Source organism: Vombatus ursinus, unplaced genomic scaffold (genome assembly GCF_900497805.2).
Source record: "Vombatus ursinus unplaced genomic scaffold, bare-nosed wombat genome assembly UNPS02014886.1, whole genome shotgun sequence".
Taxonomy (NCBI): domain Eukaryota; kingdom Metazoa; phylum Chordata; class Mammalia; order Diprotodontia; family Vombatidae; genus Vombatus; species Vombatus ursinus.
In genome coordinates, this window is record NW_020954664.1 from 52,520 (window position 1) to 69,409 (window position 16,890).

The 16,890-nt window shown below is 37.0% G+C and overlaps 1 pseudogene; it reads right to left on the reverse strand.

Annotated features, from left to right (window-relative positions):
- Positions 1-10,910, reverse strand: part of LOC114028552 — a 30,888-nt pseudogene extending 19,978 nt beyond the window's left edge.
- Between the last annotated feature and the right edge of the window lie 5,980 nt (positions 10,911-16,890).

The following is a 16,890-nucleotide window of genomic DNA, read 5'->3' on the forward strand; positions in this document are numbered from 1 at the left end:
TAACCCCTTGGAATACTGAATATCGGGGCTGCTCCCAGGATCTTTCAAGGATCTATGCTGGAGGGGTCCTGAAGCTGAAAATACAGAATGTCCAAGCTGGGGGATAAGTCCTGCCCCAGAATCCCTAGATAATGAATGAAAACCTTAAAGAGTCTATGAGATGTGGGATGGCTCATGGCACATAGAAAGTATGAACTTAAAGAAATTTGGAATTCAGCATCATCAGCTGGATGAGACTGTCGAATCTGCAAGGCCAGAACTGTGACAGCCTAGAAAAGAGATGAGGGAGACCATATGGGGTCTGGAAATGGACATTTTCAGAAACAGGAAGATCTGAGCACACAGAATGTCAGGCCTGGGAGTTGCCATGGAGACAAAAATGACAGACCTATCAGTGCCCATAGAAAAAGGATATGAGAAAAACAAGCCCTAGTGGAGAAGAGATCAGATCTTACTGTGTATTCCAAACCACGGTATGCTATAGGTGGGAGAGGTCAAAGAATAGAAATCATCTGCTGGGGAAGAGGCCTTAGAGTGGGAAACCTCAGAAATGGCAAGGATTTATTTTCAGATAGATAGGTATAGATATATACATATACTGAGTGGGTACAAATATTTCCCTTTTAGAACTAATTTTAAAAATAAGTAGATTTTTCATATAAAATGCATCATTTATTCTAATTTAAGTTATAATATACAGTAGTGATACTTAATTTTTTTCAAATCCTCAACCATAGCTCCAAAAGAATAAGGTGAAAGTACTATTTATATTTGGCTAGCCCCTCAAAATAATAAAAAATTCCAAAACCTGTACTCCTAAACAAATACAATTCCATACAGGTTCTTCTTTAATGAAAACTGAAATACATGTTACTATTTATGATCATGAATATAGGGAATTTTTCACCAAATGAAAAAAAGGTGTTAGATTTTGAAGAATTTGAAGGGCCATTGCTTATTTTTTTTATTTTTACCGTATCTGTAAAACATATTGCCTTGTAATAACTATCCAAAAGAGAAAACAAGAACAAACCACCCTTATAGATCATGGGAAGGGTCTCAGAAAGTCCTTGGAACACTATGTGGGCTTCCAGGTACCTTTTGAGGACTTATTTTGGAGGTAGCCAAGAGCTTAGAACACAAAACTTCCAGGCTAAGAGAGAAGATTCGCTTCTAAATGTCCCAATTTGTAATGGAAAGTGAAACTAGAATTTTAGATCAGGGATGGCTCCTAGAACTGAGAACGGCTGAGCTTGAAGGACCCAGAATCCTGAGCTGGAAGTGGCTGCAGAAGCTGGAATGTCAGTGTTAAGAGGGTCTAGAACAGAGAAAGGGCAGATATTCAGAGATTGAGATTGTAAATTTACAGATCCAGTGGAATTTTAGCCAACAGAATGCCAGGCCTGAGAGTAACCCTGGAGAAGAGAATGAAAAGTTAGGAGTGCACTTAGAAGAAGGGGTATGAGAGCAGAGAGAGCAATTAGAAGACAAAAGCTCAGACCTGGTGTGTCCCAAAAACTGTCGTAGACCATTGCTGGGAGAGCTTAGAGAACACAGATCATCTGCTCTGGAAGGGGCTTTAGAATGAAAAAACATCATGAAAAGCATCTTATTAAGCCAAAATATTGACCAGTTCTGTTTAATTTAAAAAATCAGAAGAAAACATACTTTTCATGTGAGATGAATAATTTATTGTAGTTTATTATATATTAGCCTAATGGTGAAGCTTCCAAAAAAAAAAAAGCTAACATCCTCAACCACTCAGCCAAAAGTATGGTGAAAGTCTTACTTATTTTGTGGCTACCAAAATAATCCCCCCATTATTACAAAACTTCCTATGAGATCCAATGCAATCTCAGGTGGTTCCTTCCATGGGAAAGATTGGATAGTTATTACTATTCATTAAAATCAATATAAAGACTTTTTATCAAAATTAGGTTGTTCCACATAGAGTATCTGAATGGGACAACACTAATACTTTCAAAGCATCACAGCTTCAGGGTACATATGCATTGCATTAATATCCAAATAAATAAAACATTTAAAAAGGGAGTGTTCATGATCAGAGCAGGGTCCAGCCATCAAACAAAATGTCTCAGGGCTGGGAAACTTTACACCATTGAAATTTCTGTAAGACTTCCAAGCACCTTGAAAGGGAACATTGGAAGTGGCCAAGAGCTTAGTATTCAGAATTTCTAGCTGGAGGGTAATCCCTGCCTTTGAGCATTCTAATTTGAAGTGGAAAGGGAAGCTAGAATATTAGATCAGGGAGGACACTTAGAACCAAGACTATCTGAGCTTGAAGGAAGTTTGGAATCCAGAATCCTGAATAGAAGAGGGTGTAGGAGCTGAAATGTCAGTATTGGGAGGGATAAGACAGAGAAAGTGAGAGATGTTTCAGGGGTTGGGAATGGAAATTGTCAGAAGCAAGAGGATTTCGCCACACAGAAGGTCAGGCTTGGGTCTGTAGCCATGGAGAAGAGAAGGAGAGTTAGGAGAGCACTTAGGAGAAAGGATATCAGATTGAGAAGAGCCCTTAGAGCCCAAAATGTCACAAAGGCCACCATATGCCATAGCTGGCAACACTTTGAGAACATAAATCATCTACTCTAGAAAGAATCTTAGAATGGAACATAACCTAAATGACAAGGAATTATTTCAACATATATTCTTAGTGGGCCAAAATATTGGCCAGTGCTGTGATTTTTTAAAATATGAAGAAAATAAAATTTTCATAGGTCAGCTAGGTGGCACTGCAGTGGATAAAGTGCTGGTACTAGATTTTGGAAGACTCCTCTTCCTGAGTTCAAATGTGGTCTCAGACACTTATTAATTGTTTGACTCTGGGCAAAACACTTAACTCTGTATGCCTCAGTTTCCTCATTTATAAAATGAAGTGGAGAAAGAAATGGCAAACTACTCCAGCATCTTTACCAAGAAAACCCCAAATAGGGTTACAAAGAGTCATTTGGCTATAGAATCTACAATGTCAGTGTTGAGAGGAACTAGATCAGAGACAGTGGGAGATGTTCAGAGGCTGAGAATGGAAATTGTCTGAAGGAGGAGGATTTCAGCACAGAAGAATGTCAGGCCTGGGAGTTGCCATAGAGAAGAGAATGTGAGAGGTAGGAGATTACTTAAAGACATATCAGAGAGAAGAGAGGCCTTAGAACTCAAAAGGGCAAACCTGGAGTGTGCTAAAAATGTCCATAGGCCACAGCTGGGAGGGCTCCGAAAACATAAATCCTCTGTTCTGGAAGGGGCCTTAGAGTAGGAACCATCTTAAATGGCACAGATTTATTTTCATATCTATTCTTAGTGATCCAAAATATTGACCAGTTCTAAGTAAATTAAAAAGAAATCATCTAGATTTTTCATATTATATCAGTCATCTATTCCAATTTAGTTCATGCTACACAGTCCTGAAGTTTAAAAACAAAACTCAACTTTCCAACCACCCAGTCAAAAGGGTATGGTAAAAGTACTAATTTTTAGTTAACTAAGAATACCTTAAAACCCCACAACACTGGCACACCAAAACATATGCAATTCCATGCATTTCTTTCCTTGGTAAAGATTGCTATTGGCATTAATATTAATAATAATTAAATATGTGATGATAATTAATATATTTTCCTTCAGAAAAACAGTGTTATATTTCTACTTATAAGGGACATCACTTATGTTTCAAAATCATTATATCAATAAGAGGTATGAGCATTGTATTAATAAACTGATTAAATAAAACCTTAAAATAAAGGTTTTAGAGAGAAATATTTAGAGATAAATAGTGAATTCTTCCTTTGGTACAATGTGTCCTAGTCTATAGGACACTCGTGGCTGCAACTGCATAATCAACAAACAAGGGATCATGTTGATCATGGGAGACTCTCTTTAGATCCAAAAATGTCATGACATGGCAGGTCATTAAAGCACTCTATCTTGACTTCAAGGTACCATTACAGGGGGATAGTTGGTGGTGGCTGAGAGCTTAAAATATAGAATTTCCTAGCTAGGCATCCAACTTTTAAATGTCCCAGTGAAGCCAGAATTTTATATCTGGAAATGGCACTTGGAACCTCAACTGTCCAAGCTTGAAGGAAACTTTGAAACCAGAATCCTAAGCTGGATGAGACTTTAGAAACTGGAATGTCAGAGTTGGGAAGAATTACAACACAGACAGTGGGAAATGTTCAGGGGCTGAGAATGGAAATTCTCAGAAGCAGTGGGTTTGATAACCCAATATGCCAGCCTTGGGAGTGGCCATGGAAAAGAGAATGTGGGAGGTCAGAGAGCACTTAGCAGAAGGAATATCAGTGGGGGGATATGACCTAAAACACAAAAGGTCTGATCTCAGAATGTCTCAGAACTCACCCTGTGTGATAACTGGTAGAGCTCTGAGAACAGAAATCATTCTCTGCTGGAATGGACCTTAAAATGAAAACTATCACTAATGTCAAAGATTTATTTTCATTTCTATTCCTAGTAGGCCCTTATATTGGTCATTTCTAGGTAATTTAAAAAAACTAGAAGGTGGACTTTTTCCCATAAAATTAATCATTTATTCCAATTTAATTTATATTACACATTGGTGATGCTCTAAAAAAAATCTCACATCCAAAACCACACAGACAAAAATGTATGGGGAAAATACTGTTTATTTTTTGGACTCACAAATATGAGTCATTTGGGGGGTTAAGTGACTTGCCCCAAGTCATACAGCTAGTATTATGTGTCTGAGGCCTGATTTGAACTCAGGTCCTCCTGACTCCAGGGCTGGTGCTCTATCCACTGTACCACCTAGCTGCCCCCTGAGAACATAAATCTTCTCTTCATGAAGTGGCCTTAGAAGGGAAGAGATCATTCATTGCAAGGATTTATTTTCATATATATTCTTAGTGAGCAGTTCTAGGTAAATTAAAGTATAAGAATTTAGATTTTTTTATACGATATCATTCCAATTTAATTCATATTTGACAGTGAGGAAACTTAAAAAAAATCTGACATCCCCAACCACATATCCATAAGGATTTGATGTGAAAGTACTGACAGTTTTTTGATTATCTCAAAAACAAAACAAAACAAAACAAAAACACTAGCACAAGGAAACAAATGTAATTCCCTGCAGTTTCTTCTTTAGTCAAGACTATTATTGATATTGCTATTAATGACAATGAATATAGAGTAATTTTGGCAAAAACCAACAACTTGGTATTATGTTCTTGGGACTCATAAGGGATGGAATTGTGAGAAATATCTCATTCAGACACAGGAGGGATGAAGTTAAAAGCCCAGTTGATTACATAGTTGCAGCCACGAGGGTCCTATAGACTAGGACACATTGTACCAAAGGAAGAGTTCACTATTTATCTCTAATCCTGGCTGCAAAGTCCCTCCTCTGTTTCCTCATTGTCTGAGTACTCTAGAGTATACAACTTTCTGGTATGCCTATTACACATCTACTCCTTGACATGTCATTCCTCCTTCTTCATACATCCTATTTTCAGAAAATGGCATCTTAGCCCCTACTGGAGGTAGAGAAGCTAATATTTATAAGCCTATTAAGCATGCACACTCTAAGCAAAGCTTAATCTTTGTTCTACTTACTAACTTCTATCTGCAAAACAAGATAAGACCAGCTTTATCTTATTTTACCTAGATACTTTTAGCAGTTGTTTCAATTTTATGGAATCTTTTGTTCTGATTAACTAACTTCTATCAGCAAAACAAAAGAAGACCTACTGTATCCTGTTTTACTTAGTTACTTCTCTAGCGGTTTACTCCAAATTTTTGGTAACAAACATTTTCGATATATCTTCATTTCTCCCTTTCTCTCTCAATATGGGTTTTGTTTCCATAATTTCTTATTTTCCTTTTTAGCCCTTTTTCTCAAAAATTTCAAGAAGTTTCAAACATTCTTTTTCCTCCCATTCTTCTCTAGGACTGGGTTTTCTTCTTACTACCATAATTGAGACACTTTGCTTTGTCTTTTTAGGCAACGTAACAATTTGCATCCCCTCTACCATATGTGAAATAAGCCTTATCAGGCAAGGAATCAAGCTGGGTATAAATAATAATCCCTCTAATCCTAACAGAATTATCATTCCAAGTTGTTTCCACCATGACCCTGTCAGCCAATTAAACCAGTTTGAGTCAAACCATCCTTTCCGCTTTTGAACTGACACATGTGCCACTTTACAAATTTTTGTAGCCAGATTTTTAACTATTTGCCCATTGTCATCCATTTGTAGACAGCAATTACTCCTGCCCTCTTAATCATTCCCCTTTCTTCCCCTGAGAACAATATATTCATAATTACCATCATTTTAGACCAGGTATAAAAACTGGGGTCTAAAAATTGGTCTAATTGATATGCTAAGCTAATTGGGTCCTCTATCAGAGATTTCATTTCTTTCTTAAAATTCCTAACTTCAGTACTTGTTAAAGGAGTGTTTACATGTCTAATCTCCCCTTGGCCCACTGGGACCTCCCTTAAGGGGTATAATTTAGGTTCCCCTTTCTCTTTAGAAGGAAAGGGGTAATTCTGGATATCCTTCTGACATTGTTTAAGTTATTTTCTTAATTTACTAAAGGTGGGAGCACTACATGCCCCCAAACTTTTTGGATCTTTCTTCGAGTTCTCAGCTTTCTTTCCCTTATCCCCTAGATCTATCAAATTCATATCTGGAACTCTGGGTGTAGAAGGAGCATAAGGGGGCAGAAGGGCAAGAAGGGGGTCCCATTTCTGAGAATCTTCCTCCTTTTTGCATCAGAGTTTTCCTTTTTCCTTTGTCACAAGTGGAAATAATTTAACAGAACTCTCTCCTTTCCAGCAGAGGCATAATCAGACTCCTCCTGGCTGAAAGGATCTTTTTAATTCACAAAAACATTTAATATGTGACATACCTAATCCTCATCTGCTCTGTATTTTGGCCAAAACACTGCCAGTGGTAAAATACTCTTTCAAGGCCAAGTAAAACAGCAATACTTTATTATCTTCTTCTTATCCTCCCCTGTTGTACAAGAATCATCACTCCAATGTTTCAACATCCTCTCTAAAGGACTATCTAGAGGGATGTTTCCCGGAGAACTCCCTTTCTCCTTGCCTGGCACCTTAGTTCCCTTATTTCTCATTGTACCTATCTTCCTGAGATATCTTGAGCATGAAAGACCCACCTCTTAATTAGGTGTTCAAATTTGCAGGTCTAGGCTTGCACCTGCAGAGCAAAGCCCCATATTCTTGTACTTCCAAAGTACACATCACACTCTCAGTCTCAGACTCCTGTAGGATAATTACCCCACTGACAAGGTAATATTTAATAGTCCACATTTTCTTAACTTGCCCCATATAAGAGCTTACTCAGTGGTCATGGCCCTGTGTGCCTGTTTTCCACTTTTCCATTCAGCATTCCTTTTCAATCAGTCTCAGGTCCCTGCAGTTGGACAGATAGGGCACTGATCTTCACAATGGGGTGCACCTCCCCACCTTTTGGTGATGATCGCCTCTCCACCTTGATGCTTGGTGTACCCGACACCTTCCAAGGAATTGTGATAAATAACTAATTCAGACTTAGGAGAGATGAAGTTATAAGCCCAGTTTATTACACAGTTGCAACTGAGGGTACCCTATGGACCATGACACATTGTACCAAAGCAGGAATTCACTATTTATCTCTAATCCTTGCCACAAAGTCCTTCCTCTGTTTCTGACTTGGCTGAATACTCCAGAGTGTACAGCTTTCCAGTACATCTATTATACATCTACCCCTTGATATGTCCTTCCTCCTTCTTCATATATCCCATGTTCAGAAAATGGCATCTTAGCCCCTCCTGGAGGTAGAGAAATTAATATTCATATGCCTGTTACGCATGTGCACTCTGAGCAAAGCTTAACCTTTGTCCTACTTACTAACTTCCAACAGTAAAACAAGATAAGACTGGCTGTATCCTGTTTTACTTAGTTATTGTTCTAGCTGTTTGCTCCAAATTTATGGATATACACATTTTCATTATATCTCTCAATTGCAAAACAAGATAAGACCAGCTTTATCCCATTTTACTTAGTTATTTTTCTAGCTGTTTGCTCCAAATTTATGGATATACACATTTTCATTGTATCTCTCAATGAAGAAGATAGATTATTCTAGTGGGATCACACCTAAATTCCAATTTACTGTTTAGTATGCATTGGTGATAGAAAAAATTTTTAAATCTGATGTTCTTAACCTCAGAGCCTTAAGGGTAAAGTGAAAATACTATCAGTTTTATGGACCCACAAATTAACACTCCAATCCCCAAATATCTGTTCAGGAAAAAACAGTGCAATCCTCTGCAATTGTTTCATTGATAAAAACAGCTATTGATAGTAGTATTTTTGATAATGAATAATCAATATTTGGGGATATTACAACATGGAGTTATGTATAAAGGGAAAAGGATTCTGTTTAGAAATCAATATGGGTATATATCTATATCTATATATCTCTATATATCTACATCTATACCTATATCTATGTAGATAGATAGATAGATAGATGATAGATAGATAGATAGATAGATAGATAGATAGATAGATAGATAGATAGATAGATAGATGTAGATATATATATACACACACACACATATGGGTAATACTACAGTATGTTGTTAAAATAATAAAATGAACACAAACAGATTTTAGAAGGGTGGGACTCTAAGAACCTACATGATCTGCTATGGAATGAGCCTTCAAACGAAAGATATTATCAATTCCAAGGATTACGTTAAATATATGCGTATTGGGAAAAAATATTTTCCTATTGGAGGTAAATAAAGTGTAGCATGCTAAGGAATTAAAAGAAAAAGTGATTAGTTTTAAAACGTTGTATGTGGTAAGATTCATGTGCATTGTAATAACGATCCAGTAACAAAATAAAAAGAAAAAAATATTTTTGGATCATATGAAGGTACTGCCTTACATTCCAAAATATCAGCTCTTGGTAGGTCCTTGAAACACTGAATATAGGGGCTTCCTGGGACCTTGCAAGAATTTATGGTGCTAGGGTCCTGGAGCTGAGAATAAGGACCAGATTTTGATTGAAAATCTTAGATGAGGGATGACTCATAGAACATAAAAAAAGACAAACTTTAAGGAAATTTAAAATTCAGGATGTTAAGTTGGATGTGACTGTTGAATCTGCAAGGCCAGAACTGTGACAGCCTAGAGAAGAGAGAGAGGGAAATGTACGGGGTCTGGGAATGGACATTTTCAGAAACAGGAAGATTTGAGCACACAGAATGTCAGGCCTTAGAGTTGCCATGGAGATGAAAATGAGAGAGCTAGCAGCACACATATAAGAAAGGACCTCAGAACAAAGAGAGCCCTTAGGGTAGCAAAGGTCAGATCATGCAGTGTCCTGGAAAACAGGATATTTTATAGGTGGGACAGTTCAGAGAACAGAAATGATCTACTAGGGAAGGGGCCTCCCAGTGGAAAATCTCACAACTCATAAAGATTTATTTTCAAATTTATACTGTGTGGGCCATAGTATAGGCCATTTTTTTACTAATCTAAAAAATAAGAAAGCAGATTTTTCATTGGAGATCATTCACTTTTTTCTAATCTATGGATTGGATGGATGATGGATAAGAAAAAGAAATAGAGAAAGGAAAAGAAAACCAAAAAGCAAGCTCTTGTATCTTCAACCAGACTTTTCACAGAATTTAGAGAGATTACTGTCAATTTTTTTGGCTAGCAAGCTCTCCTCCCCTTGCAGACCAAAATTCCTGCACTGCTAAAGAAATGTAATTCCTTGCAGTTCTTTCATTAGTAAAGGTTCTTGCCTTTACTAATGGATACTAATTAAACTGACTATCAAGAAATTTTTGAAAGGAAAACATCATATGAAGTATAAAGAACTACTGTGAAAGACAACTTCTATTTCAAGATCATCATATTAGTAAGACCTACATACATTGTAATACTAATCTAATTAAGAAAAAAAATCATACCTTGGCCCAATTTAGCATGATATGGTTTTAAAAATAAAAATGGCATTTCTTGGATGGTCCCTAAAACATCTAACACTGATGAACATCCAGAATCTGGGGCATTTTAGGCTGAAAAATTTGTAATATTAATATTTAAAGACACTAAAACAGAGAAAGTTGGAGATGTGGCTCACTGGCCAGAGCACCATCCCTTGAGTCAGGAGAACCTGAGTTCAAATCTGGTCTCGGACACTTACTAGCTGTGTGACCCTAGGCAAGTCACTTAACCCTCATTGCCCAACCCCCCCCAAAAAATAAACAAGTGAAAGATATTCAGAGGCTGAGAATGCAACTTATCAAAGCAGTGGGATTTTAGTCCACAGAATGTTAGGCCTGAGAGCAGCCTTGGGGAAGAGATGGAGAGAAGGAGGAGCACTTGGAAGAAGCTAGACCAGAGCAAGGTGAGCTCTTAGAACATAAAAGATCAGACCTGGAATGTGCTAATGACAACAGTCAATCACGACATCACAATACTTATGTGAAAACCCAGTTTATTACAGGAGAAATGAATATGCATGTGGAACTGAAAGGATTCCCAGTCTTTACAGATGTTTGCATATTTATAATAGCAGGACAAAGGGAGCAGGGGATGCCAGGAAGGGTGTGACATGGGGGGAGGGGAACAGTGCAGCAAAGGGGGAAAAAAGACAAGGCCATCCCTACAGGAAAGAGCAAGGTGATGGCAAAAGCCTCCTTTTCCCTTGGAAACTGCTAGACCATGAAGATAGGAGGGTCTGCTTATCTGTAAAGGACCCCAGCTGCACAAGCATTATCCCAGCCTGGCACAGAGTGGCTGGTACCTGTCTTGCCTCCCAAGGACACACAGGGAGTCCAGCTTGGGGTGCAGCAACAAATTCTGTCAGCTCAGGGGGGAGCTGCATCCTTGACACATTCAGGGCCTCCTACATGCTAGCAAAAACACTGCCCAAAGGGCTCTCTTTGGTCTGAGGTCCCCTCCTCTATGGGCACTGCTAACTCTCTCGTTTTCATTTCCATGGCAACTCCCAGGCCTGACACTCTGTGTGCTCAAATCCTCCTGTCTCTGAAAATGTCCCTTCCAGTGTTTTGGGGAAATATGGCAACTCAAAAAGACAAATTCAGGCGACCTCTTAACGTTAGACCCTAACACTAATAACTTCCGTATAGCAAACATAGGAGGATCCTGAGAATGGAAATGATGTGGTCTGGAAGGGGTCTTAGAATTGGGAAAAAAAATCATTCATTTCAGGATTTATGATCACAGTTACTCTTGGCTAAAATATTGTCCAGTTTGAAGGAAACGTGGAAACAAGGGAATTTTAGATTTTTTTTTTTTGAGAACAGACAAGTTCAGGTCTGGGAGGAGCCATGGAGAAGAGAAGGAGAGATTGAGGAGAGCCTCCAAAGGAAGGGATGCAGATATCCAGGAGAGGACCTCAAAGGTCAGGAATGGAATGTCCTCCAAATTTACATATGCCATAGCTGTGGGGGCTCTGAGAACCCACATGGTCTGCTGTGGAATAGGCTTTCAAATGCTAAATGTCCTACATTTTAAGGCTCATTCTAATACATTCCAAGCGGGCAACAATATTTTCCAGTTGCAGGTAAAATAATGAGTAGCAGGCTAAGGAATTAGAAGAGACACTGGTTAGTTTTAAAACATCATAAGTGGTAAGATTCACGTCCATTATAATAATTCTCCAATAAAAATGAAAAAGAAAAATCTTTATGGATCCTAGGAGGGTATGGCCTTAGAATCCAAAATATCTCCCCTTGGGACCTTGATTATAGGGCTTTCCTGGACCTTTCAAGGGTCTGTGTTGCTGGCGTCCTAGACCTGAGAATACAGAATTTCCTAACTAGGAGGTCAGTCCTGACTCTAAAGGTCCAGATTTGGAGTGAAAAGCTTAGAGAAACTATGAGATATGGGATGACTCATGGAAGATAGCATGTGCGAGCTTGAAAAAAAATTGGAATTCAGGATCATCAGCTGCCTGAGACTGTCGAATCTGCTAGATCAGAACTGTGACAGCCTAGAGAAGAGAGAGGGGGAAGATGTATGGGGTCTGGGAAGGGACATTTTCAGAAACAGGAGGATTTGAGCACACAGAGTGTCAAGCCTGGGAGTTGCCATGGAAATGAAAACGAGAGAGTAGCAGTGCCCATAGAGGAGGGGACCTCAGACCAAAGAGAGCCCTTTGGGCAGAAAAGGTCAGATCTTGCAGTGCCCTGGAAAATAGTAGATGCTATAGGTGAGAGGGTTCAGAGAACAGAAATCATCTGCTGGGGAAGGAGCCTCCCAGTGGAAAATCTCACAACTCACAAGAATTTCTTTTTTATTACTGTGTGGGCCCCAATATTGGTCATTTTCTACTCATTCAAAAAATAAGAGGTAGATTTTTCACAGATCATTCACTTATTACAATAAAATTTTTATTGAGCATTAGAGAAGGATAAGAAACATAAACCAAGAAACAAAAAACAAAAAAAAAATCCTATCTTTAACGCCACTACCAAAAGTTTGCTGAGATTACTGTCAATTTTTTTTTGCTAGCTAAATAAATACTACAAAATCACAACACCTGCATATCAAAACAAATGCAGTTGCATGGTTTTCTTTCCTTCATAAAGATTGCTTTTTATATCACTATTAATAAAAAGAAATATTGAACAATTTGAGACAAAAAAAGATGATCAGAATCAGAAGCTTTTTTAGGAAGTAGACTTCTAGTTCAAAGTCATCATATTAATAAGACCAATTTTGATCATAATAATCAGTGAATAAAATTAAAAATGAGAACTTGACACACATTATCATGATATGGCTTTAAAACCAAAAACATCATATCTTCCATGGTCCCTAGAATGATAAAGGTGTAGGATTCAAGGTACCCTTCATGTGGAAATATAGGAAGTAGATGAGAGCAGAGATCTAGAATATCTGAGCTAGGAGTTAATTCCTGCCTCTGAATGTGTCAGTGGAGAGTGGAATGTGAAACCAGAATATGAGATCATGTAGAGCAATTGAAACCCACACTGTCTGGGCTTGAATCCAGAATTCTGAGGTTTTCAGATTTAGAATCTCTAATATCAATGTAGGGATGTAGTAGAAGAGGAAGCCTGGGAGATGTTCAGGGGCTAAGAATGGAAATGGAAGAAACAGAAGGGTTTTGGCACATAGCATGTTGTAGCCTTGCTATAAATGATTAATAAGTGATTAATGAAATAAAGATTATAATATTATTATAATATAACATGAGATCAAAAAAATTGAAAGTAAAAAAACCCTATTGAACTAATAAATAAAACTAAGAGCTGGTTTTATAAAAAATCAATAAAATAGGTACACCTTTGGTTAATTGATTACAAGGAAGAAAGAAGAAAACCAAATTACCAGTATCAAAAATTAAAAGGGTGAATTTACCACCAACAAAGAGGAAATTATAACAAGAATTAAGAGCTATTTTGACCAGTTGTATATGAATAAATCTGACAATCTAAATGAAATGTATGAATATTTACAAAAATATAAATTGCCCAGATTAACAGAAGACGAAATAAAATACTTAAATAACCCCATTACAGAAAAAGAAATTGAACAAGCCATCAATGAACTCCCTAAGTAAAAACCTCCAGGGCCAGCTGGATTTACAAGTGAATTCTACCAAACATTTAAAGAACAATTAATTCCAATAGTAAATAAACTATTTGGAAAAATAGGCAAAACAGGACTCCTACAAAATTCTTTTTATGATTTCCATATGGTGCTGACACCTGTTCCAGGATGAGTCAAAACATAGAAAGAAAATTATAGATCAATTTCCCTAAGGAATATTGATGCAAAAATTTTAAAGAAAATATTAGCAAAGAGATTACAGCAACTTATCACAAGGATAATCCACTATGACCAAGTGGGCTATATACCAGGAATACAGAGCTGGTTCAATATTAGGAAAACTACCAGCATAATTGACCATATCAATAACAAAATTCACAGAAATCATAAGATTATCTCAATAGATGCAGACAAAGCTTTTGACAAAATACAGCACCCATTCCTAGTAAAAACACTAGAGATCATAGGAAAAAAGGAGTTTTCCTTAAAATGATAAATAGCATCTTCCTAAAACCATCAGCAATCATTATATGTAAAGGGGATGAACTAGAAGCATTCCCAGTAAGAACAGATGTGAAACAAGAATGTCCATTATCACCACTTATTCAATATGGTACTAGAAATATTAGCTTTAGCAATAAGAGAAGAAAAAGAAATTGAAGGAATTAGAATAGACAAAGAAAAAACAAAGCTATAATTCTTTGCAGATGATATGATGGTATACTTAGAGAATTCTAGAGAATCAACTAAAAAACTATTTGAAATAATTAACAACTTTAGCAAAGTTGCAGGACATAAAATAAACCCACATAAATCATGGCATTTCTTTATATTACTAACAAAGCCCAGTGGCAAGAGATAGAAAGAGAAATTTCATTTAAAATAACTGTAGACAATATAAAATATTTGGGAGTCTACCTGCCATGACAAACCCAGAAACTATATGAACACAATTACAAAACACTTTTCACACAAATCAGTCAGAGTTAAATAATTAGAAAAAATATCATTTGCTCATGGGTAGGCCAAGCAAATATAATAAAATATGACAATTCTACCTAAATTAATTTTCTTATTCAGTGCCATACCTATCAAACTACCAAAAATTATTTTATAGAGGTAGAAAAAATGATAAAATTCATCTGGAAGAACAAAATGTCAAGAATATCAAGGAAATTAATGAAAAAAATGCAAAGGAAGGTAGCCTAACCATACCAGATCTAAAACTATATTATCAAGGAGTAGTCATCAGAAATATTTGGTACTGGCAAAGAAATAGAGTGGTGGATCAGTGGAATAGATTAGGTGTACAAAACACAGCAGTCAATGTACTGTTGGATAAACCCAAAGACTGTAGCTTCTGGGCTAAGAACCCACTATCTGACAAAAACTGCTGGGAAAACTGGAAAATAGTATAGCAGAAACTAGCCATAGACAAACATCTTATACCGTATATGAAGATAAGGTGAAAATGAGTACATAATTTAGACATAAAAGGTGATATCATAAGCAAATTAGGAGAGCAACGAATAGTTTACCTGTCAGATCTATAGAGAAGGGAAGAATTTATGACCAAAGAAGAGATAAAGAACATTATGAAATGCAAAGTGGATAATTTTGATTATATTACATTGAAAAGTTTTTTGCAAAAATAAAACCAATGCAACCAAGATTAGAAGGAAAGCAGAAAGGTTGTAAAAAACCTTCACAGCAAGTGTCTCTGATAAAGGCCTCATTTCTAAAATATATAGAAAACTGTGTCAAATCTATAAGAGCACAAGTCATTCCCCCATAAATGATCAAAGGATATGAACCAGCAGTTTTCAGATGAAGAAATTAAAACTATTTATAATAAAATGAAAAAATGCTGTAACTCATTATTGATTAGGGAAATGGAAATTCAAACAACTTTGAGGTTCCACATCACACCTATCACATTGGCTAATATGGCAAAAAATGAAAATAAATGTTGGAGAATATGTGGGAAAATTGGAACACTAATGCATTGTTGGTGGAGTTGTGAACTTATCCAGCCATTCTGGAGAGCAATTTGGAACTATGCCCAAAGGGCTATAAAACTGTGCCTACCTTTTGATCCAGCAATACCACTACTAAGTCCGTATCCCAAAGAGGTCTTAAAAAAGGGAAAAGGACCCATATGTACAAAAATATTTATAGTAGCTCTTTTTCTAGTGGCAAAGAATTTGAAATTGAGGGGATACCCCTCAATTGGGGAATGACTGAACAAGCTATGGTATATGAATATAATAGAATACTATTGAAATGATGAACAGGAAGATTTTAGAATAAAACCTGGTAAGACTTACATGAACTGATGCTGTGTAAAGTGAACAGAACCATGGGAACACTTTACACAGCAATAGCAACACTGTGTGATGACCAGATTTGATAGACTTAGCTCTTCTCAGCAATGCAATGATATAAGACAATTCCAAAAGAGTCAGGATGGAAAATGCTATCCACATTCAGAGAAAGAACCAACCATGGAGTCTCAATGCAGATCGAAAGATACTATTTTCTCTCTCTCTCTCTCTCTCTCTCTCTCTCTTTTTCTTTCTTGAGGTTTTTTTCCCCTTTTGTTCTAATTCTTCCTTCACAACATGACTAATGTTGAAATATGTCTAATAGGATTGTACATACATAGCCTATATCAGATTGCAGGCCTTCTTGGGGAGGGGAAAGGAGGTGAGGGAGAAAAAAATTTGGAACTCAAAATCTTATAAAAGTGAATGTTGGAAACTATCTTTACACGTAATTGGTAAAAATAAAATACTATTAGGTGGGGGAAAAAAACTCAACAAATTATGTCAGATCAAAGGGCCTCCTGCATGCTCTGGGTTCAGTGTTTCTGGAAAACATGGAAACTCAAAAAGACGACTTCAGGGGACCCCTTAACAGCCCTTAACACTAATAACTTCCATATAGCAAATGTAGAAGGATCCTAAGAATAGAAATCATGTAGTCTGGAAGGGGTATTGGAATTGAAAAAAAAAATCATTCATTTCAGGATTTATGATCATACACACTCTTGGCTAAAATATTGTCCAGTTTGAAGGAAACTTGTAAACAAGGCAATTTTAGGTTTTTTTGGTTTTTTAGTTTTTTTGAGAACTGACACTTTCAGGTTTGGGAGGAACCATAGAAAAAATGAGAGATTGGGGAGAGCCTCTAGAAGAAGGGATACAGATAACAAGGAGAGGACACCAAAGGTCAGCACTGGACTGTCCTCCAATTTTCCATGTGTC